Genomic DNA, 15,182 nt, shown 5'->3' on the forward strand with positions numbered 1-15,182 from the left:
CACTGCCAGGTGTGACCAAAAAAAAAAAAAATAAACCAACTACATTTCTTTATTCATCCATTGATGAACACTTTGGTTGTATTATATCTTGGTCATTGTAATTAATGCTGCAGTGTTATTGGCTTCCTTTTGGGCTGATGTTTTGTATTGTTTGTATAAATTCCCAGAAGTGGAAATGCTGGATCATATGGTCATTTTATTTTCATTTTTTGAACAGCTCCCATACTGTTTTTCACAGTGGCCACATCAACATACACCCCTCACCACCCCCCAGTTTTCTGTTTTGCCTTTTTGTGTGTGTGTGTGTGTGTGTGTGTGTGTGTGGTTTTTGGGTCACACCCAGCAGTGCTCAGGGGATACTCCTGGCTCCTTGCTAAAAAATTGCTCCTGGCAGGCACGAGGGACCATATGGGACGCCGGGATTCAAACTGATGACCTTCTGCATGAAAGGCAAACACCTTACCTCCATGCTATCTCTCCGGCCTCACCCCTCAGTTTTCTAAAAGCCTTTTCAGTAGGGATGAATGGATTTTTATTGCAAGAACAAAAATTCATAGAAACAGGGCACCTAAATTTTTGGTTTGGCAAAAATTGGCTTTCTTTGGGATTGAGATTTTTTTCAGAATACCTTGTTCTTGCTTTGCCCACCTGCCCAATTTTAATATGAAAAGTGGCTAATATTTTCAGAAACAGAGCCCACATGTGATATTTTGGGAAGTAAGTTTATACTATGGATCTTTTTTACCTGTGCCTGTGAAATATCTCTGCTGTACACATGATGTAAGGTCAGTATCTGGGCTGGGCATGCTGGTTAGCTCTAGAATATACTATCACAGGTCAGCAGGTAGCTTCTATTAGTGTATTTTCATTGTCACTGAGTCATTTGCTCTTCTTTAGGATTAATGTGTGGCTCTTTGCAGAAACTGTAATTCTGCACACCACTGTTAGAATTTGAGCTCTGGAAAGCCTCATTAAATCTCAGCCTCCCCTGCAGGGAGTCACTCGCCACTCCTAGGCTACACACTGAAAAGGGTTTTGCACACAGGGACACTTCCCTTACATTGTCCTTGGTAACACAATGGGTGGGAGATGGGAATGTTACTTACTACTGTTTTTTTCTCAAGTATCTGCCTGTCACTGAAGAGATCGATTGATGTATAGGCAGCCCTAGAATAAAATGAAGGGGTCACTCTGTCCTATCTTACAGTATCATTAAATAGCCATAGTGTGCCTCTGTGTGTGTGTGTGCATGTGTGTGTGTGTGTGCATGTGTGTGTGGTCTATGGTCTATGTAGAGTGTATTGTACTGTGGAGGGGACTGAGAGTTAAACAATAATAGAAGGCCACTTAAAATACAGGCTAACCAGGGAGTGATTTTAACCAAGACTGATTAGAATGAGAGTCTATAAAATGACAGATGTCTCCATTTACTGCTTTTCATAAGGGAATGATGTGCTCGGTAAAGTGTGACCTTGGGCCCATTGAGAACACAGGTCCAGAGCTTTTATCAGGATGGAGCAGAAATCCTGGTTCACTCCTCTTGTCTGAAAGAATCCTTAGTCACTGATAATTCTGTTAAGTCTCTAGTCAGATGCCTGGTCTCATAATTTGTTTGCTGGGCAATTCCTTCATCCTAACACTATAAATGCTTCCTTTTGCTTTGTGCTTGTTTGTTTTGGGTCATATTGGGTGGCACTCAGGGTGGCACTAGCTCTGTGCTCAGATATCTTTCCTGGTAGGCTCAAGGGACTTCAGGGTGTGCCACCAATCAAACCCAGGTCAACCTTGTGGAAGGAAAATGTGCTACCTGCTCTTCTATCTCTCCATCTCTGTAAATGCTACTTGAAAAGGTGATGATTTCACTTTTGAATGTTTGAAGATGCAGTCAAACTGAAAATTCTTTTCTGAAGGTGGTGTATCCATTTTAAGTTTTATGAAATGGATTGAGAAAACATTGAAATACTCCATAAGTTTCTATGACTCTTATGTAACATTTTATATATAATTTTAAAATCAGACTCTAATGTGGACATAAGTGGTCAATGACTAAAATATTTTAAAATAAGTAATAAAGTACTACTGATTTATCTTGTTTGAATCAACAGAATGAGGTGTTGTTACTGTTTCAGTGTTTGGGCCATATATACGTGGTGCTCAAAGGCTACTCCTAGCTTGGTGTTTGGGTTTTCTCTTATGTGGTGCTGGGGATTGAACTTGGGCCTTCTACACGCAGAATCTGTACTCAGCCCATGGGATGGGGGTCTCCATAGCCCAAATAAAATTTTTGTTTTGGGGCCACACTCAGTGATGCTCTGGGCTTAGTCCTGGCTCTCTGCTCAGGGATCATTCCTGGCGGGTTCAGGGGACCATATGGAATGTTGGGAATCCAACTCGTTAGCCTCAAACAAGGCAATAGTCCTATCTACTCTACGAGGGCCCCCAAGATAAAATTATTAAACTTATTATTCTTTATATTTAGAAAGATTCATCAAAGATATTTGGGAATGTTTCTTTAAGAATTTAGATAGCTCTAATTATTTTATCTACTTAGAAAACTTTGTTCTTAAACTCAAAACAAGTATCATTAGACTGATCAGACAAAGATGAAGCATTCATTTGCCTGAGCTCAGCCTTGTGTTGTGTGCATTTGGCCATTTGGTGGGGAAAAGGGAAGCGGGGGAGTTCACAGATTTACTGTTACTTGGCACAGTTTTTGAGGCTTGTAAAACTAATTTTCTAGTTTGCACTTCCTTCTTCCTGTGCTGTTCTATGGAGCTACTGCCACCATGTGGATATTGGCTTTCTGGTCCCAACTGGAAGATGTTTAGGGATCCCTCAGTTTGAAGATCAGTGAACATTCTGGCGTGTTGCCAGACATTGGGGCTATGGATGAATGAGACAAAGAAGTTGTAAAGTGATAGAATGAAGCATATGGTGTACCATAAGGACAAAAAGAATGCAACCATTTGCCCTGGACTTTAGGGAGGTTGTCCTGAGGGACCTTCTATGTGAGCTGTTCCTGATGAACCCCTGTGAATGAGTTAAACAATAGGCTAGTCTGTAAGACTAGTCTTGATTTCAGTAGCACAAGATTTCTTAAGTGAGTTAGTTGACACATACAAATTATGTCTTTCATAATTTTCCATAAAGGAAAATCTTGCTTTTCCAATGACTACGGATAATATATTAGGATGGAAAATTGTTTAGAGCAAGATGTAAAAAAAGAGGGTATCTCTAGAAATTTAATTTTCTATTTGTGAGTAACAAATAGTAATTCTATTCTATTCTTTTCTTTTTTTTTTTTTTTTTTTTTTTTTTTTTTTGGTTTTTGGGCCACACCCGGCGGTGCTCAGGGGTTATTCCTGGCTGTCTGCTCAGAAATAGCTCCTGGCAGGCACGGGGGACCATATGGGACACCGGGATTCGAACCAACCACCTTTGGTCCTCTATCGGCTGCTTGCAAGGCAAACGCCACTGTGCTATCTCTCCGGGCCCCAGTAATTCTATTCTTGATATAAAATCTTTTAAGGTCCAACCTTATTGGATCTCTGTTAATTACTATTTTATTTATTTGTTTCTATCAATCTAACCTATTGGTATATAATTATCTGATGGAATTAAGGACATCCAGGTAACTCAACATAAAAATCTAAGGATTTTGTATTCCACTTATATTTTTCACTCACCTCTTGGCTAGCATCTATTATATAATAGTTTAACAATGTTTTCTGCTGCTTTGCCAGGATCAAAATGGACTTTTCACCCTCTTGTCTTGTGCTATAACATGGCCTTTGATAGGTCACTAAATTTCTCATTGTTCCTAAATCCAGCAGATATATATATATATTTTTTTTTTGGTTTTTGGTTTTTTGGGTCACACCCAGTGGTGCTCAGGGGTTACTCCTGGCTGTCTGCTCAGAAATAGCTCCTGGCAAGCACAGGGGACCATATGGGACACCGGGATTCGAACTAACCACCTTTGGTCCTGGATCGGCTGCTTACAAGGCAAACGCCGCTGTGCTATCTCTCCGGGCCCCAGCAGATATTTCTTATTGTGCATCTTTTTTTGTTTGTTTTGTCTTGTTTGTTTGTTTTTGGGTCACATTCGGTGATGCTCAGGGGTTATTCCTGGCTATTCTGGCTATGGCTCAGAAATTTTTCCTGGGCCCGGAGAGATAGCACTGCGATGTTTGCCTTTCAAGCAGCCGATTCAGGACCAAAGGTGGTTGGTTCGAATCCCTGCGTCCCATATGGTCCTCCAAGCCTGCCAGGAGGTATTTCTGGGCAGATAGCCAGGAGTAACCCCTGAGCACCGCCGGATGTGGCCCACAAAACAAAGCAAAAAAAAAAAAAAAAAAAGAAATTTTTCCTGGTTTGACGGACCATATGAGATGCTGGGGGATCGAACTGCAGTCCATCCTAGGTTGGCACATGCAAGGCAGTTGCCTTACCATTTGCACCACCACTCTGGCACCTTACTCTGCAACTTTCTTAAAAAGATGACATTTCTCCTCTGTTTTAAAAGCTCTGTTGGACTAAAAAGATAGCAGTATTGCAGGTAAGGTGCTTGCCTTGCATTCAGCTGATCCCACTTAGATTTCTTTTTTTCTTTTGGGGGGCGGTTGGGGCCACTCAGCAGTATTCAGGGGTTACTCCTGGCTCTGCACAGAAATCACTCCTAGCAAGGATGCTGGGGATCGAACCCACATTTGTCCGGGTCAGCCACATGCAAGGCAAATGCTTTACCACTGTAATACCACTCCAGCCCCCACTTAGATTTCTAGCACTGCCAAGAGTAACCCCTGAGCATAGAACCAGGGATAGCTTCTTGGGGAAAGGAAGGATTGGCGTGACTCAACCTTTTCTCTCCCCACCCTTTTGCCAAAATTCAGTTTTCGTATTGCACTTAGAATTCAGTTTAGACCACTTTTTCCTCTTTCTCCCACCCCATGCCTTCAACTCCACCTGTTAACCTGTTGTTTTCCTCTCACTGCTAAGATATCAAACAGTTGACATCTTGTCAGTGCTTTGAATGGGTCATGTTCTTTCTTATTTTTTTATACATACTTCCTTTTTTTTTTTCCTGTTTCTTTGCTTACCAACTATATCTCATTCTTTAGGCCTAAATTCTGGCTTACACTTAAAAAAGAAGCAAGCCAAATAATGTCTTAAGATTTTCCACTCTTTCCAGTATTTTATCTAAAAATCATTATTTTTGTGTCAGGACTATTGTCAACCTCATTTTTGCTTCTATTTTTGTTGTTTTCGGACAGCTCTTAACAGTGCTCAGTGCTTCCTCCTGGATTTGTGCTCAAAGATTATTTCTGGAAATTCTTGGGAACCATATATGGTGCTGAGGACTGAACAAGGGTTGACTGCAATGCAAGGCAAAAAGTCTTAATCACCCTGTGCTATGTCTCTGGCCCCAAACTAAAAGCTTCTTAGAGAAAGAGCTAAGATTTTGGATTATCTTTCTTCATTTTTTGGGTGGAGAGATTGGTAGTTTGGGTCATACCTGGTTGTACTTAGGGGCTATTTCTGTCCCTTTTTTCAAGCGAGACCTTTGGCAGTGATCATGGAAACATAAATGACTCTGGGGTTGAACTTGGGTCAGCCACTTGTAAGGCAAGCACCTTTATCCCTGCCTGACTGCTTCTGTTTTCCACTTGATTTTTATCTGAAAAGCCTTACCTGGTACTTCCCAACCCCAACCACTATATACCTACTTCCGCTTTGTATTTGTGGTTCTTTCCTTAATTCTCACCTAATTTTGGGAGATGGGGATATTTGTCTTTAAATTTCTCAAAGAATCCATAGATGACAGTATGGAAGAAATAATCTTGAATTCTATTCTTTTAAAATGACTGGTAATAAATACATTTGGAACATGACATTATCTTTACATGAAATGATAATATATGCAGTTATTCAGTCTGGAATTCAGACGATTCTTGTTGCTCATATGAATATACTGGGGTCCCAGGAATTACTTCATGTAGTCCAAATAGGCTGCTACTGCACTGAAGAACTAGTGTAGATTGCTGACATCATCCCAGAGGCCCTGGTGAAGCAGCAATTTGCTGGTGACCAGAAGGCTCTGTTGGGTTTGTATCATTGTGGGATATCCTTTCCTGAGTCTTAGTGATTGCAGCAGTTTCAGGGATTCTTCTAAATGTGGGGCTCACTCAGAAGCCAGAATCTAAATTATGTGATCTAGGTTTCTCAAGGAAATGTTAACCTGGTTGAGGGAGATCAACATGGACTCTTGAAAGTATTTCATTGCATGGTGATGTGAATGTTGCTCTGGTGAAGAAGGGTGTTCTTTACATGACTGAAGCCCAACTACAATCATGTTTGTAATCAAGGTGTTTATATAAAGATATAAATAAAAAAAGGAAAAAAAGAAAGTGTTTCATTGCAAATAGACTTTACTCTGTGAGTTTCATCTTTGCTTATATTCTACTTCATGTTGTTCTGCAATGATTTCAGTAGAAGTCAGACACACTATAAAGGTTTCTGGGGAGATGGATACCTTTTCCCCAAAGGTCTTTCATAAGATTGGAAATCAGTAGTCACTTATTAAACAGATACTTAAGTATTGCAGTACTTCCTTAAATTTTTTTCTTCCCTTACAGTCAGTTCATAATAAATCCAAATCTGAGCATTCAAGACAAAACCATGCTGGAATGCCACTGAATTATTGGAATAAAGTCAAGAAGAGTCTGTGAGACCAAGGTCCACCTATTGCCCTTGGCCCTGTACAAAAAGCACTTGAATAGTTGGCCCATCTTGCCAGAGCCTTAACACAGAGTATGCTGTCAGACATCTGGTTGCCCTTGTAGGTCATATTTTCTTGCTGAATAATGCTTTAGAACTCATTGGCATGCACACAATGCTTGTTCTAAGAGTTCTTTATTCCTACTATGTGAATTTTTCACTCGAAATGGTCATTTAGAACAAGAGCAATCAGTAATGAATCAAACTGAATTTTAGCCTTTGTATTGAGTATGCTAGGTTACAATAGAGCTGTAATTTATAGATATGAAAAATACAAAGTACAAAGTAAAAGTAAAGAATCAATGTGTGAGCAAAAATAAATTTTTATCTCAAAATCATCCTCAAAAGAACTGCATATTTATTGTTAATACTATTTTGGTTGTAGTTAGTCTGGTATTTATTAAGATGGCACTTTTATTTTAAATTCACCTTTCATTTCTCATCTCCTATCAATTAGTCAATTAACAAATACATATTTATTAAGTTTAGCTATTAATGTAATGTAAGATAAATATATTTTAATTCAACAAATATATTCATAGCATGCTTTTCTCCGTCAAACTTTGTGCCAGTAGAAGTGCTGTGGTTAAAAAAATATGACTCCCGTCTTGTTTAATTCACAATCTACCTAAAAATAAACAGCAGAAAGTTAAAAAGCTGATCTAGATAAATGCACATAAAGATTAAACTGAACTGATTGATACTATAGCCAGTTAGAATAAATATTGTATAAGGGATGCAAAAATAGTCCTTTGGAGAAGAGTCTAGAAATAATTAATCATGACTTAATTGCACTAACACTCCAAAGATAAATCAGCTTATATGGGTTGTTTGCTAGTGAAATAAAGGCAAGAGAGGCATTTTTATGTTGGTGGCACTGGTTAATCATGTGCTCATCTACTCCTGTTGATGGTAGAGAATAAAACAGTCAGCTGTATTGCTGATCTACTGAATTGAGGAATTTTCTTTCTTCTCAGTTTGATGTATCTTCCACTGGAGGTTCAGCAGCTGTCAAATAGCTTCCTTTATGTCACCCAACTTTTTTTTAGTTGTTGTTTTTGGGCCACCCCTACCCAAGACTTATTCCTGGCTTTTCTTTCAGAATTTGCTCCTGGAGGGGCCAGAGTGGTGGTGCAAACAGTAAGGTGTCTGCCTTGCCCACACTAGCCTAGGACAGACTGCGGTCAATCCCCCGGTGTCCCATATAGTCCCCCAAGCCAAGAGCGATTTCTGAGCGCATAGCTAGGAGTAACCCCTGAGTGTCCCCAGGTGTGGCCCAAAAACCAAAAAAAGAAAAAAAAAAAGAAATTGCTTTTGGAGATGCTTGGGGGACCATATGTGCTGCTGAAATCAAACCCAGATCTGCTGTGTACAAGGCAAGAGCTTTACCTGCTGCACTGTCTCTCAGCCTGCAGTTCACCTCATATTTTGGGGGGGTTTTGGGTCATAGCTAGTGGTACTTGGAAGCTACTTATGAAAAGTATTCAGTGGTCCATGCAGTGTGGGATCAAACCCCAGATCTCTTGCATGCAAATCATATGTTCAGTCTATTGACCAGTCTCTTCAGTTCCTATATTATCTCTCTGGCCCACAAGTAACATTTTAAAGAATATAATTTGAAAAAAAGAGTGTAGCTTTAATATATAGATTTTAGTGCTGCTCTCTGTATTAATTAAGCCACAATCAAATGTGAACCATAACAGTACCTGGTATGTGCCCATCATCAATTTATTTAAAAAAGATTGTTATGTCAGATATTTTGATATTTTTATATAAGAATGGTGTAATGTTTTGCATAAGCCCTCCTTTAACTCTGGACTTTATTTATTTAGTTATCTATGTTTTGAGGACTACATCTGGCAATGTTCAGAGTGTACATCTGACTCTGCACCCAGGAATCATGCCTGACAATGTTCAGGGGACCATATGGGATGCCAGGGATCAAACCTAGGTTGGCCAAATGCAAGGCAAGTACCCACTGTACTATCTCTCCATCTCTGACTTTAATGGGAAGTCTTTGCATGAAGCCTACCTTCACTTGAGCTATCTCCCAATCTTTCCAAAGTTTATTTAAGAGAGGTCTGGAAGTCTGTAAATCTTTTAGGCTTTACTTCTATTCATTAACCTTGCTTTTTTATTTATTTATATTTGGACAATTGGGCTACACCCAGTGCTGCTTAGGGGGCATATTATGGTGCTGGGGATTTGAACTGGGGTAGGTGGGATGCAAGGCAATAAATTTGCATTCATCTTTTCTCTGGATCACAATAGAGATCCTGAGTGATTTGGGTCTGACACATTGTCTAATAAGTACTACAAAGTTATTAGGAAGCGCTTATTGGAATTTCTGTAGTTAGTCCTTGCCTTTGTGTTGTTTTAATAACATCAGTCTTCCTCTTCAACAAGTGGTATTGAGGAAACTGGTTGGCCACATGCAAGAAAACTTAAATCTTAGGGCCGGAGAGATAGCATGGAGGTAGGGCATTTGCCTTGCATGCAGAAGGATGGTAGTTCGAATCCCGGCATCCCATAGAGTCCCCCGTGCCTGCCAGAAGCGATTTCTGAGTGTAGAGCCAGGATTAACCCCTGGGCGCTGCCAGGTGTGACCCAAAAACCAAAACAAACAAAAAAACTTAAATCTCTTCCTGACACCAAAAGTCAAATCAAAATGGATTAAAAAGTAATTGAATGGTACAAAAGTCAAATCAAAATGGAATAAAGATTTTGATATCAGACCTGGATAAATAAATTCATTCAAGAAAACATAGGTAGATCATTTCATGACCTTGAAACTAGAGGCATCTTTAATGATACAACATCACTGACCAAGCATGTGTAAGCAAAGATAAATAAATGGGACTATATTAAATTATGAAGCTTCTGCACCTCAAAGGAAATGAAGACCAGAAAACAAAGGCAGCCCACAGACTGGGAAATTTACCAAATTGTTTATTTGATAAAGTGTTATTAATCCAAGATAAATAAAACACTGGTAGAACTTTTAAAAAAATCTAATTTCATCAAAAAATGGAGAGAAGAGGTAAATAGAAACTTTTTCAGGGTCTGGAATGATAGTATAGCAAGTCAGGCATTTACCTTGCATATGGCTGACCTGGGTTTGATCCCCAGCATCCTATATGGTTCCCTGAGTCTGCCAGCAGTGATCTCTGAGTGCAGAGCCAGGAGTAATACCTGAGCATCGCCAATGTGACCCTCAACCAAAACCAACAAACAAAAAGAAACTTCTTCAAAGAATAAATCCAAATGGCCAAAAGGAATGTGGAAAATGTTCATCACAAAAAACAAAAATACTGAGTGTTGGCATGGATGAGGGGGAAAAGAAACCCTCATTTACTGCTCATGGGAATGTCTGCTGATTGAGCTCTTTAGGAAAACAATATGGGCCTAGTCAAAAAATTAGGAATTGTCTTCTCATATGACCCAACAACTTCTCCTGGGAATATATCCTAACAGCCCCAAGACACAATGAAAAGACATCTGCACTCCTCTGTTCATTGCAGCACTACTCACACTAGCCCAAATCTGGAAACAACTCAAACATCCAGGAATGACTGAGTAAAGAAGCTGTGGTAAATCTATATAACAGAATACTACACAACTATTTAAAAAAATGAAGTAATAAAATTTGCTGATACATGGAAGAATATGGAGAGTATCATGCTGTGTCAGAAAGATCATAACAGACATTGTATGATTGTACTCATTTATGGAATATAAAAACATTGTAGAAGAATAATACCCAAGGACAATAGAAAGAAATGCCAGAAAGACTGTTCCCTAGTAGAAAGCTTGTCACAATGTGGGAAGGGCAGGTAGGTCAGAGAAGGGACCATTATGACAATGTTAGTTGGAAATGTTCACTTTTTGACAAGAATTGGGTGCTGAAATGAAGTAAGGTGATATGTATGGTACCCCTTCAGTAGCAACATTGCAAACCATGATGCCTGACCTGAAAGGAAAAATAAAAAATATCTGCCATAGAGGCAGATTGAGGTGTGAGAGAGAAACCAAGGACATTGGTAGAGGAAAGTGGAAAATGGTGAAGGATTAGTGCTCAAACTTTGTACAAGTGAATCTCAATCATAAACAATTTGTACGTTTGTGTATCATGACAATTCAATAAATTAAGTTTGTTTATCATAAGTCAATAAATATTTTGAAAATAATGTCAGTCTCTGAAATTTTGCACAATTATACACATTAAAAAACTTTCCTTAATTATGAATGATGGAATTTTCCTCTACTATTGAATTTATATTTATTCCCAATAGAGGAATATATTTATTTATTTATCTATTCCAATAGAGGAATATATTTATTTATTTATTTATTGGGAATATATTTATTCCCAATAAATATCCTATATTATATAGGCTGTCTTGCACAGAAACATTTCTGTTGTTTTAAAACATGTACTTATAGTTTCAAATAATGAAAGATAAATAAAAACTTATCCTACAAGCCTGGTCAGCATTTCATAGAGCTATTTCTTCAAATAATTCACTGCCTCCTCATCTCTCAACTCTCCCAACCTCATTTTTATCCCATCTCAATTGAGTCTATGGCCCATTCTAACAATAACTCTCTTGGGAGTTATTGACAATATCCTAAATTTTCTTGCTTTTTTTCATAATGCAAGTCCAGCAAAAACGAAACTGGATGAATCCCTACTATTTGCTTAGCTTGCTGAGCTCATCTGAAAAACAGAAAGCCATAGACTTAAGCATAAGTGGTTGGATGCATGCATGCATGCAAGCCCAAAAGGGTAGATTAAAGTATTGTTCATCAGTATATGAACAAATGAAAAATTGTGGTGGAACAGAACACTTGTTTTTCAGAATCAGAGAAAGAAGAGTCATTGTGAATTAGGAAAATCAAGAGTAAGAATGAGGTTATTTGTTTTTACCTTTTTTGGGGGGTTGGTTCACACCCAGTGGTGGTGTTCAGGAGTTACTCTTGGCTCTGCACTTAGAAATCACTCCTGCCAGGCTCAGAGGACCATATGGGGTGCCAAGAATTGAACCGGAATCCATAGACTTGGATGGGTACAAGTCAAACGCCCTACAGCTGTGCTATCGCTCTGGCTCCAAAGATATGGTTTAAACTTCTTTACTTCTGCTATAAGTGGAATGTTATGAAAATCCAAATCCAAACATTTAACAACAAGAATAACATTATTTAAATCTGATGTGCCAGAGATAAACTTCAATTTTTCACCAAAAATGATGAACTGACTTGACAAAGTTTAAAAAGGAAACAATGGGAGCCTGGAAGATAAAAGTTAACCAATTTATGGAGCTGGAGCCCACTTCCCCAGACCTCCCCCCACCCTCCCCCCCCAAAAAAAAAAAAAACCAAAAACACCTGGTCTTTTCTATTGCCAAATGGGGCTATTGCCAACAAAGTTCACTGGAGGAAATTGAGAGTTGAAAACATAGAAGTTTTATTTGCTGAGCTAGGCATTCTCCCATTGTTAAGCTGTTGCTAGGTAAAAAAGGAGCCCTTCTTCCTTCTGGGGCAGCAAAGCGTCATCACTTTTTATCAACTATGCAAGTCAGGTCTCAGTTGGGTTGGATTCTGTAGCATGCTCTGAGTGTAGAAATGCCTAAGAATGCACTTTTCTTATCTCAACCTCATGTAAATGAGATTTCTGAATATTTTTAACATTTGCTTATCTCTATAAATATTTTATCGACAGAGGAATTATGTATGCTATACAGATGATATTCTGTTGTTGCCATGCAGTAAAGTGGTAGTTGCACAATGGATTGTGGCAGGAGGGACAGGAGATTGCACTGAGATGTGGAATGGTGCCAGAGATCAAACTCCTGAACTCCTGCATGCAAATATGAGAGTGACACCATCTAACCCCACTCTCTGAGATTATAGCTGATTACCTCTCTCCGTCCCTTCCTTCCTCTCTTGTTCACCTACAGTGCAATGGCTCCTCCGCTGGGAAGTTGTAGTTGGTTCCCTATGCTGAGTTTGTAACTAGCACATCTCAGGTACCTTAGAAGGAGCACAGGAGGCCCCATTTCATGCCTTGTTAAATGTGAGACCTAGAAACAGGCTCTGAGCTCAGTTCTATTCTGCTAATAGGGACAAAAATAGAGGCCTCACAGTAAAAATGAAGTTATTTTTTTAAGTGCAGTTTTAGTAATGTTTTGTTTGAAAGGACTTATGATTGCTATAGTTTATTGGGATTTATTGTGGGCTGCTTCCCTAGTGATGCTTAGGGCCCCCATGGGACCTGCCGTGGTAGATTTTTAGCCATGTGCACAGTCTATTTTGTGCTGGGGTGTGAGAATTTGATGTTTGGGCAGTTCCAAAGATCATCCAGACCACAACTGGAAGTGTATATATATATTTATTTTATTTTATTTTATTTTGATTTTTGGGCCACACCCGATGACGCTCAGAGGTTACTCCTGGCTATGCACTAAGAAATTGCCCCTGGCTTGGGGTATCATATGGAACACCAGGGGATCGAACTACGGTCCATCCTAGGCTAATGTGCCTAAGGCCTTATGCCCTACACCACCCCTCCGGCCCCAAGAGTATATATTTTTTTGTTTTGTTTTAGTTTGGTTTGGTTTTTGGGTCACACCCAGCAGCGCTCAGGGGTTACTCCTGGCTCTATGCTCAGAAATCACCCCTGGAAGGCTCATAGGACCATATGGGATGCCGGGATTCGAACCACTGTCCTGTATAAAAGGCAAATGCCTTACTGCTGTGTTATCTTTCTGGCCCCAAGAGTCTATATTTTTAATTAAAGAAATTCTATTAAAGTATAATGATTTACAAAGTTCATAAAATATCCTTTACAATATTTAGATCATTTTGTATTCTTTTTTTGTTTGTTTTTTTTGGGTCACACCCTGACCCAAAGGAATTACTCCTGGCTCTGCACTCAGAAATCACTCCTGGCAGGCACAGAGAACCATATGGGATGTCGGGATTCGAACCACCATCCGTTCTGGATTGGCTGCATCAAGGCAAACGCCCTGCCACTGTGCTATCTCTCCGGCCCAATATTTGGATTATTTTGGTGCAATTTAAAAAATAAATAAATAAGTAGCCTGATTTGGTGTTCTTTCAATTTGCCTGAAAGTCTCTTGGCCCTTACAGAAAATCGTATAAATATATTAACATTAAAAAAAAACGTATTTGGGCCCGGAGAGATAGCACAGCGGCGTTTGCCTTGCAAGCAACCGATCCAGGACCTAAGGTGGTTGGTTCGAATCCCGGTGTCCATTTGGTCCCCCGTGCCTGCCAGGAGCTATTTCTGAGCAGACAGCCAGGAGTAACCCCTGAGCACCGCCGGGTATGGCCCAAAAACCAAAAAAAAAAAAAAAAAAAACCTTATTTATAAACTGAAATAAATAACAAAGATCACCCAGGAAGTTCTTGCCTTGCTAGGAAAAGGTCAACCTTGCTTATGCTCTGCATGTAACCAAAAAAGGGGAGATCTTGAGTATTTACAATAATTTCATCTCAATTAACAGCTCTTTGTGAGCATTATGTAGGAAGATAGTAAATCTCTGTTTAAACTCACAGTTGTCTACCTGACTTGTTTTAAGGGAGAATAATGCTTTCTCTTTATGGTTGGCTGTCACCTCTTCCGGTAACTTGTCAACACAGAGAGGGCAGATCTGGCTCAGAGGATGGCAGCCAAAGACCACATTCATCAGCATAATGTCATGGAGCTGGCATAGTTGTCAACCAGCTCTGTCAATCGTGGCTAAATTCTAAATTTTCTTACTGCTAGAGAACTATTTCAGCATAAGTCTCTGATCATAGCTTCTTTGTCAGCACTGTTTGGTGAACTCCAGGAAAACACAAGCTTACAATCTTGCTTCCTTCTCCTTTTGGGGGTGGTGGGGCATGCCTGATGGTATTCAAGATTTACTCCTGGCTCTCTGTCAGGAATTAGAGGTATGCTCAGGGAACCATATTCTTTGTTAAAGAGCTGGGTTTGGCTACATGCAAGGCAAGAACCATAACCACTGTACTATATCTCTGGCGTGTCCCCTTTCCTTTAAATACTTTCTTGATTTTCTGCCTGGCAAAAAGTGGACTTTTTTTTTTTCATGTCCATTCCAAGATCTGGGAAATGACTCCCTTAGACACCAGTAATTGCATTGATGGATATTATGTATAATATACATTATTGCTATTGCTATTACTTTTCCTATATTACTATTACTAAAACACTGTGGTTTTAGCTCTCCCTGCTGGGGAAAAAATCCTTGTAAAAGTTTTTTTATTATGGCATTATGAAAAGAAAGAAAAGGTTATTCTTAGTATTCAAGGAGGAGGAAAAACAAACAAAATCTAAAGGTTATTGAGACAGAAAACTGGTGAATTACACAGTCTCTCTAAAC

The 15,182-nt window shown here is 39.3% G+C and overlaps 1 protein-coding gene across 2 annotated transcripts in view; it reads left to right on the plus strand.

Annotated features, from left to right (window-relative positions):
* CRACD (capping protein inhibiting regulator of actin dynamics) overlaps window positions 1-15,182 on the plus strand; it is a 257,979-nt gene that overhangs the window by 76,414 nt on the left and 166,383 nt on the right. The window lies entirely within an intron of this gene.

Source organism: Suncus etruscus, chromosome 16, assembly GCF_024139225.1.
Source record: "Suncus etruscus isolate mSunEtr1 chromosome 16, mSunEtr1.pri.cur, whole genome shotgun sequence".
Taxonomy (NCBI): domain Eukaryota; kingdom Metazoa; phylum Chordata; class Mammalia; order Eulipotyphla; family Soricidae; genus Suncus; species Suncus etruscus.